The 9618-nt window shown below is 50.1% G+C and overlaps 1 pseudogene; it reads right to left on the bottom strand.

Moving 5' to 3' along the window:
* Nucleotides 1–6366: 6366 nt before the first annotated feature.
* Nucleotides 6367–9142, bottom strand: LOC100448773 (PRAME family member 1-like; annotated as a pseudogene).
* Nucleotides 9143–9618: the final 476 nt, after the last annotated feature.

Below are 9618 nucleotides of genomic sequence, written 5' to 3'. Positions count from 1 at the left end.
TAAAAATAAAATGGAAGTTACACACAGCCTATCAGCTGCAAAATTCAGAAAAAGTGGAATGCGTGAACCAGACATTCAAGCAGCTACTGAAGATATATTTCCAGGAAACCTATCTGAGATGGGATCAGGTCTTGCCTATGGTCCTCCTCTGAGTCAGGTGCACCTTCACCAAACAAATTGGGTATTTGCCCTATGAGATTTTGTTCAGTCAGCCTCCCCCAATCATAAGTCAAATTAAAGGTGATCTCCGTGAACTGAGAGAATTAACCTTAAGAAAGCAAATGCAGGCATTAGGGACAGACTTGCAAAGTGTCCATGGTTGGGTACAGGAAAGAATGCCTATAAGCCTGACAGACAAGATACACCCCTTTAAACCTAGTGACGGTGGGTTAAAAAGTTGAATTCAATTCTCTAGGACCCATATGGGATGGGCACTGTACTGTAAGCTTTTTTTTTTTTTTTTTTTTTTTGTTGATGCAGTCTCGCTCTGCCCCTAGGCTGGAGTGCAGTGGTGCGATCTCAGCTCACTGCAAGCTCCGCCTCCTGGGGTCGCACTATTCTCCTGCCTCAGCCTCCCAGGTAGCTGGGACTACAGGCACCGACCACCATGCCTGGCTAATTTTTGTATTTTTTTTTAATACAGATGGGGTTGCACCGTGTTAGCCAGAATGGTCTCCATCTCCTGACCTCGTGATCCACCCACCTGGCCTCCCAAAGTGCTGGGATTACAGGCGTGAGCCAAGAGCCAACACACCCAGCCCTATACTGTAATCTCGTTTACTCCCTCTGCTGTTAAAGTTGCAGGTGTTGTGCCTTGGAACCACCACAGTTGGCTGAAACCGAAGCTCAGGACAAGTGGACCAGCCAGCAGGACCCAGATCATCCAACTGATCCTGACATGAGACACAGCTGATCCTGAGATGAGACCAAGCTGCTGCTAAAGACGACTGCCCTGCTCTGGTCACTCCGGAGGCTGACCAGTCTACACACTGAAGGCTGAGGAGACAACAAGCCCTGCTCTAGTCACACACTGGAAGCTGACTAGTCTACGCACTGCGAAGTTTGAGGACTCATCAAGCAAATAAACATAGTTAGAAATCTTAGGACTAGTAGTTTTCCTTGTAATACTGTTTTCCTATTGTTCACTGAAACCTCTGTCTCCTCAGTTCAAGCAATTCTCCTGCCTCAGCCTCCCAAGTAGCTGGGACTACAGGCACGACACCACACCCAGCTAATTTTTGTATATTTACTAGAGACGAGGTTTCACCATATTGGCCAGGCTGGCCTCAGATTCCTAACCTCATGATCCACATACCTCAGCCTCCCAAAGTCCTGGGATTACAGGTGTGAGCCACTGCGCCCAGCCGTCCTGCTTCTTTCTAAGTGGGGATCTGCTCCCCACACATTCTCCTCTGTGTTCCTCAGGCCATGAATATCTCTGAGGTCCGTGAGTGTGAATTCTCTTGCAGGTGCCGTTCTTTCCTTTCTCTCAGGACCTTTTTTCTTGGTGTGTCTCTGTGCAATAAGGAATGTGAGCCTGTGAAGAACAGGCTGGACTCTGCAGCAGGACACAGAGGCCCTGGAGAGGCAGACAGTGGAGCAAGCAGGGGCTAAATTTACCTCATTTTTACCCAAAGGAGGCTCCTAACCACTGTCACCACTGACACAGTGGCTCCAATAAAAAGAAAATAGGGGATGACTCCACACATTTCCTGGAGCAGTTAGAAAAACTTCCCTGTTGATATTCATATTAGTACAGTACTTTTGGTAGTGTTAGTACTTGTATTCGTGGTAGTACTAGTATTAGTGTCAATACCTGCATTAGTATTAGTAGTGGTATTGTTTAGCTGATGAAAGTTTGTTTCTCTCTCCTTCTGGGATAAAAACTCAAGACACCCTGGGGATCTCGAGTGCATGGACCAGGGAGTCTGAAGGCGTTTGTTCTTTGGATATGAACCCATGGGAAGTGGGTGGGTATTCTGTGGCCAAACTCACTGACCTCTTTGATTAGAGGAGACAGAGGGGGCTAGCACCCACCCCCAGGACTGTGCTTCCAGGAACACTTCTCTCTCTTTCCATGTGTGTGCCTGAGAGGGTTCCTCGTCCTCACCCATCCCCATTGGCTCTTGTACAGGTGATGTGTCTACTGTACACCTACAGGTGACCTTGTGTAGAAAGAAATCCAAGAACCTACGTGGGGCCACATAGAGTGCGGCTGCCTCCAGGCGGGCACAGGGACCCTGAGCTTCTGAGGCACTATGAGCACCTGAGACTAGGGCACTCTTATGGTGACAAATGCATGGGACATTAGAAGAGGCTGCGTTGGAGGGAGCAGAGGAGGGCATGGATGGAATGCAGGGGTCCCTGGAAGCTTCAGGGCCAGAGGCACTTGGGAGAGGGGTAGGCATCATGGAGAAAAAGGTCAGGGCTCCTTCCATGCCCTGAGGTCACAGTGGGTTTCCCTCTCTCCCAGCTCCTCCCTGGACTCTTGTGTCTGGGAGTCAGGGCTGGCTCAGCTGGGGTTCTTTGGTGAGTGGGAAGGACATTGGGCACTCAAGGTCTCAAGTGCAACTTTTAACATAATCCTCAAATGAGAGGTTTCATCCAGTAGCCTCCTGTCCACAGATCCCATGTCTTCTGGCTCGACTCCTGAGGGGGTTGCCCAGCCAGGGACACGAGGTATTTTACTTTTCCCTGCCAAGTGAAAAACCGTGTTAACCTATGTGAGGCCAGCTCTGTCCTGGAGAGTTGTCACTTTCTAGGTGCTCACACCACACACACACACACACACACACACATATATATATATATACACAACATGAGGTTACCAAGGGGTTGAACCAGGGATGTCAGGATCCACGGGGGCCCACCCAGGGGCTGCTGGGAAGGCACTTTTGTCCAAGGAGGTACCCTGGCCTTAACCTCTGCTGTTACCCTTTTTTTCCTTCCACAGGTGCCTATACCTCCCGTTTCAAGCCTTATCATCCCTTCTAGGCCTTCTTGCCACATTGTGGTAAAACTGCGAGTGTGACATGCACCGTGGGTGAGCACCAGGGATGCCAGGATCACCAGGGCCCTGTGCAGCATCTGCTGGGAGGGCACTTTCATCTGTGGGGGGGCCCAGGCACCCCTCCTCTGCCTCACCAGTTTTTTCCTTCCACAGGTGTCTCTACCTCCCCTTTCAAGCCTTATCTTCCATCCTGGGCCTTCTTACCACTTGGGGTGCCCCCCATGGGTGTGACATGCAACTTGGGTGTGAATCAGAGATGGAACTAACCCCGGAGCCCTGTGCAAGTGCTGCTGGGAAGGCACTTTAGTTCATGTGGGGACACAGGCCCCCTCCTCTGCCGCACATATTTTTTTCCTTCCACTGGTGCCTGTTGCTGCTTTGGGGTTCCCCCCAGTGTTAGCGACAGGCATCGTCGGGGTGAACCAGGGACACCAGTATCCCCAGGGCCAAGCTCAGGAGGTGCCAGGAAGTCACTTTCATCCATGGGGAGACCCATGCCCACCTCCTCTGCAGTGCCATTTTTTATTCCTTCCACAGGTGCTTCTACCTTAAGCTTCAAGCCTTGTCTTCCATTCTGGGCCTTCTTGATGCTTTGGGGTGCCTCCCGAAGGTGCAAAACGCACTGTGGGTGTGAACCAGGGATGCCAGGATCCCCCGGGCCCTGTGTAGGATCTGCTAGGAAGGCACTTTCATCCGTGGGTTGACCCAGGCCCCCCTTCTCGACTGCGCCATTTTTTTCCTTCCACAGATGCCTCTACCTCCCCTTTGAAACCTTATCTTCCCTTCTGGGCTTTCTTGCCCCTTCCGGGTGCCCCCACCACCATGACAGGCAATGTCGGTGTGATTCACGGATGCCAGAAATCCCGGGGACGCTGTAGCGGCTGCTGGGAAGGCACATTCTTCTGTGGGGGGACCCAGGCAACCCTCCTCTACTGTGCCTATTTTTTTCCTCCACAGGTGCCTCTACCTCCCCTTTCAAGTCTTGTCTCCCTTTCTGGGCTTGCTTGAAGCTTTGGGGTGCCCCCCATAGGTGGAATACACATCGTGGGTGTGAACCAGGGATGCCAGGATCCCCTGGGCCCAGTGCAGGGTCTGCTAGGAAGGTACTTTCATCGATGGGTGGACCCAGGCCCTTGATCTCAGCCCCACCATTTTTTTTCCTTCCACAGGTGCCTCTACCTCCCCTTTCTAGCATTATCTGCCATTATGGGCCTTCTTGGAAGTGCTGGGAACTGCAGAACCACCAAAAGGGAATCACAGCCCTAGCTCAGGAAGCTCCCACGCCTGGGCTCCTGAAAAGTGTAGTAGCTCTTCTCTTTTTCTCTTCACCTACAACTTGGTGAGCAAGGGGCGTGTTTCAGCTTTGTTTGTGTTACTGCTTTTAGCCCCACCATTAGGCGGGTCTTGTCCTGCAACCAGGAAGAACGAAATATGCAGACAAGTGGAGAGTGAGCAAGATAAAGAGGACCTTTATTGAGCAATAGAACACGGGGATGGGGTGAACTCCTGGGCCCTCGAGAGCACTGGGGGACCTTGTTTGGTAACTGCAACCTGGGCAGCTTCAGTTGTGCCTTTGGAGCTACTGCCCTGCCAACTTGGGAGGACCAGGACTCCCTCTTGTCCCAGGCTCCCATCAGCTCCAAAGTGTGCACAGCCTCGGCTTTGCCCTCTCTCTGTGTTTCCCCGCAGAGGTGACAGGTGAGATGCAGATTCACAGCAGCTCTGGTCAACCCCACAGAAACAAATCTGAAGCTCCTGGGTCTGGTTTAATGAGCCCCAACTGCGCTCTGATCCAGGAGATTGCAGGCTAACAGCACAAAGTGGGGAGTGAGGTCGAGGCTGTGGTGAAGACTGCGGACCTAGGAGCAAGTCCCGTTTAGCTATGAGACGGTATGGGTGGCAAAGTTGGCTGCCTCAGGGACATGGGGCACAGGCCTAGCTCACAACTCTGCCAAAGGGTGGTGCCTTTAGGAGTGGATCATGGTCCCCAAGCCCAGCAATCGGAAGCATCAGGCTCTGTGGTCACCACTCTTGGGGGCAGATCTTGGAAATGCAGCCTCAGGAAGATTCACACAGAACTCCTTTTTAGACTTAGGAACTTGACACTATCAGCAGGGTGGGTGCACAGTGGACGCATAGCTGGCCAGGTCATTGAACTTGGTGCCATTTCTGCTTCCCAACTCGGGCCCCTGGAGCATGGCCCCAGCTCTGCCTTCTGAACCTGACAACCACACTTCATGTGCAAGCATGGCACCACCCCAAGCCCATCTTCTCCTCATGGCCCCTTTCTGCCTGTGCCTTTGTGCCCGACCGTGCTGCTCCCCAAAGTTGAAAAAGTATGAAAAAACAGATGACTAAAGAGAAGTAAAGGATGAGTGCAGACCATTCGCACACCTGTAATCCCAGCACTTTGGGAGGCCAAGGTTGGTGGATCACTCAAAGCCAGGAACTCAAGACCAGCCTAGTGAACAGAGTAAAACCCTCTCTCTACTAAAAATACAAAAATCAGCAGGCTTGGTGGCATGTGCCTGTACCCCCAGCTACTTGAGTGGTTGAGGCAAGAGAATCACTTGAGCCCCACAGGAAAGGATTCCAGTGATCCCAGATTGCACCACTACACTCCAGCCTGAATGACAAAGCAATATTTTTGTCTCCAAAAATAAAAAATAAATAACGAACTAAAAGAACAAGAGTGGGTGGGAATTACTCAAAATGGTCTAATTTTATTCGGTTGCTATGATATTCCACAGCTGAATCTCAATCACAGACAAATTAGTGCCTCCTTATTTTTCCATCAGTAACTGAATAACTAGAGATTTCTGATGTATAAATCCCTAAAACAAGTACATCAATTACAGAGGACATCAGAAGGTTTTCATTGAGGTTCTCTATTTCTGATATTTCTTGGTGACCATCCTTGCAGGGATAACATTCTCATCACTGAAGAAATTTAGCTTCTCTTTCTGACTCTGTAGGTCTCATTGACTCCACCTCAATATTTTCCTCAAGTCTTGCCCCCTGCTGCTAGGATTTTCTCCCTCGCACTAAGCACCTGTCTGAAACAGAGCTCTGTGCTTGCTTTGAGTTGTACATGTGGCCTGGGCACAGTCGCTCGTGCCTGTAATCCCAGCAATTTAGGAGGCCCAGGCAGGAGAATCCCATGTGCCCAGCAGTTTGAGACCAGCTGGGGCAACATAGTGAAACACTGTCTCAATTTTTTTGTAATAAAAATTTTGGAATTATTAAAAAAGGAAATAAGAAAAGAGAAAAATAACTTGCACCTACATACTAGATTTTAGTGTCCAAGAGCCTGGAAGAGTACTTTGGATTTCTCTACCCCGCTAGGCACGCCTTCCCTAGCAGCAAAGATGGAGCTCCAGTTCCTCAGAGGGTGATGAGCCACAGGAAGGGCAGGGGTTGGGGCCAATTTAGATCCTCTTGGGCTGCCTGACTTCCCTCAGTGTGCACATCAGCTCATCCTGAAGTGGGGTGAAGATCTCCCAATCGACATGAACCAAGGAATTCAAACTCTCCTCAGGGGCAGGATCCGTCTCCAGGCTTAACTTGCTCAGCCCACTGGTGTGGCACAGCAGGTCCTTCAGGGCGTCCATAGACATGCAATTTCTGCCAAAGTAGAAGGTGGTGAGCTGGGAGCAGCGGCTCAGGCCAGGCAGGATGGCACTGAGTTGGGAGTAGTGGATCTGACAGCCCTCCAAGATGAGGGTGTCAAGAGTGGCAGAAACTTTCTCCAGCAGAGCTCCGAGGGGTTCAAGGCTGATATAGAACTGCAGCATGTAGCTGAGATTCAGATGCTTTGGGTAAGCGAGTCTTGGGTACTGGTAGAGACACCTCAAGTCCTCTTCCAATAGGTAGCCACAAGTTAATTCCAAGTTCTCCAAGGGGTTCTAGAGGCACCTGTGGAGATCGAGAAGTTAGTTCTGGGCAATGGTACAAGTTAGATGAAGGTAGTGGGGAATAAACTCAAGGAAAATGCCTGCTTCAAACAAACACAACTTTGTTCCCACCATCTGATGATGGTCGGCATGCAGGTTGCTGCATGATGAGGACTCTGATCATTCAGGGGCAGTCCCATTTTAGCCTCAGCCTTTTCACCATTACTTGTGTGATTGGGTCAAGGCCACAAAATTTCTAAAGCCTTTTATCTTCAGCTTTTAGCAGAAAACTTCATCTCTCGGCCACAGGTACCCGGGGGGAGATGTGCACAAAGAACTCAACTCAGCAAGGCCTACGGACATCAGCTAGGGCTACCTGCCGGCAGGGGCTCCCTGGCATGCCTGCATCTGCAAACCACCTATCACTTTTTACCACTCTCACTCCTACTCCTTCACCCTCCATCCCAGAAGCACGCATGTTCTATGTCAATTGACTTTCCTGGAGTTCAAAACAACCTTCTACAGACAGGGAATCAGAGATAGGATCATTTGTGATCACCAAGCTGGTGAGGACAGAGCTTCTACTGTGAAATGCACAAGTTTGATGCACTGTCCCTCCTTTCATACCCTCCTCTGTTACCTCTTTTACATCGTATCAACTTGAAACACACTTTGTAACAGGAAATTCACACGTGCACCCTCAGTAGAGCCAAAACGCCCACTAAGTACCTTGTACAAGATGTCCCTCTATAGACTCTGCCCTAGGTGACCTCTCTGCCTTTATTGAAGTGATCCTGTGATATCCACTCCAGGATATGGAGCACTGAACGGGACAATGTGTTGACATTCTGGTGTCCCTTGCACTGTGCCGTCGCCACTGGCTGGCACATAGTACACGTCTTCTAGTGTTTGCTGTAACAAAAATAAAGGCTGTGCTGTGGTCTGCAGAGAGAGTGCACGATCCTTTCTCACCTGATCAGCTGTCCCAAGTGCCCTCTACGGAAGGTGACCATATTCATTTTAAGCAACTGGAGGTGTTTCAGCCTGAGGAACATAGAACTGATTTTGGTGACTGAGCATTCCTCACGGTAATTGGCGTGCAAGGATGGCACCTGGAGAAAAATGAGTTTGCGAAGATTCTTCATCTCCTTCAGGTAACAATGAAGGTTTCTTATCAGATGTGGCCAGGACACATAGCAAATTTCCAGCTCCTGAATACTATTCAGGTGGATTATTTTCAATGATCTTCTGAGATATTCAATCGACGTTAGATAATTCACCAACTTACTACAGCACAGATGTACTAAACCTCTCCTTTGGTAAACCCACCGGAAGAGGTATCTCAGGCATTCATCCTGGGGTATTTCCTTGAGGCAGATGTCTATGAACACCTTCAAGGGCTGGTGCTCTCCTGTCCTTGGACAGTCCTCAGCTGTCTGCCTCTTACTTATGGTCTCTGGGGAGGAGGACAGGGCCCAGGCTCCAGGCCATCCGGCCCAGAAATTCTCATCAACATCCCGCAAATCCAGCACTTGAAGTTTCCATCTCCTGTGGGTAAAGTAAGGCAGAGGCTCAGAATTCAGAAGGACAAATCCCTGACCTTTGCTTTCATTCTCATCCAATAGATCAGCTGCTCCTGTCCTCAGTGCTCCCTGTTCTCTCTGAGATTTCTTGGTCCCTTTTCTCTTTCAATTCTGACTCATCCCCACTTGTATTCCATTTACCTTCCACTGGGAATAGGCAAGTTTCTGTTCCCACAGTGGATCCTATATGGTGAGCAGTCCTTTCCCTGAGGATCTGGGCAATGGCCAAGGCCTCCCTGAGCTTCCTCACCAGCACCACCAGAAGACACTGGGCCATCCTTGGGCTCTTTCTTTGACTGACCCTGCTGTTCTTTCCCTGGACACCTGAGTCCTATCTACCAGCCCTCCTGGGTCACCTCACCTGGGGCGAGTCTTCTGTGTAAGCAGCATATGAAGCCCTTCCAGCAATGCTTTTAAGGTCTCCAGATGAAGCATCTTCATCAGCGATCCCAGAGGGAGGTGGGTGAAGGGCCAGGCCTGCACCATCACCGTCAGAGTCTGGAAGTGTCTCCTGCTGAAGGCCTCCAGGAAGAGTGGGAGGTAGAGCTCCCTGGGCAGCTCCTCCATGGCAGAGATGGTCAAGGCCTGGTCTCTCAGCAGACTCTGCCCCGCCAGCTCCAGGAGTCTGGGTGGGTCCTGGATGCTCATCCTGATGAATCTGTAAGGAAAAACTCTAGAAGACAAATCCGGAGAAAAAGCATCACTTTCAGGCCAAACACAACACCTCATCTTCTCCTAGGGCCAATAGCATTGCTCTGGTAGAGGTAGAAAAATTACCACTTTACCCCAATTCCACTCTGCACTTGGTGGCCACAAATCTATATTTCTGCTTCCGCTGGTACCAGGAAGAATGTCTTCCAAACACCAAGGAAGGAGGGTTCAAAGAGACCACTGGCCCATTAATTTTCATCCATGGCTCCACTGAATCCCAGAACCACCAGAAACTGTCACAGAGGATCCTGAAAGCCAAGCTCTACCTCTTTGAGGAAAATTTTCTTGTCACTTACCGCCCTAAAGCAATGACAATGAGAGTTTCCTGTGGCCCCAGACAGCCTACATTCTCAGTTTACGCCGTGAGCATGCTGGCGGAACACTAAAGGGACACCCTAAAATCAATGCCATTATTTTTTAT

Source organism: Pongo abelii, chromosome 1 (assembly GCF_028885655.2).
Source record: "Pongo abelii isolate AG06213 chromosome 1, NHGRI_mPonAbe1-v2.0_pri, whole genome shotgun sequence".
NCBI lineage: Eukaryota > Metazoa > Chordata > Mammalia > Primates > Hominidae > Pongo > Pongo abelii.
The sequence above is the reverse complement of the archived record's forward strand: the minus strand, read 5'-3'. Positions and strand labels throughout refer to the sequence as shown.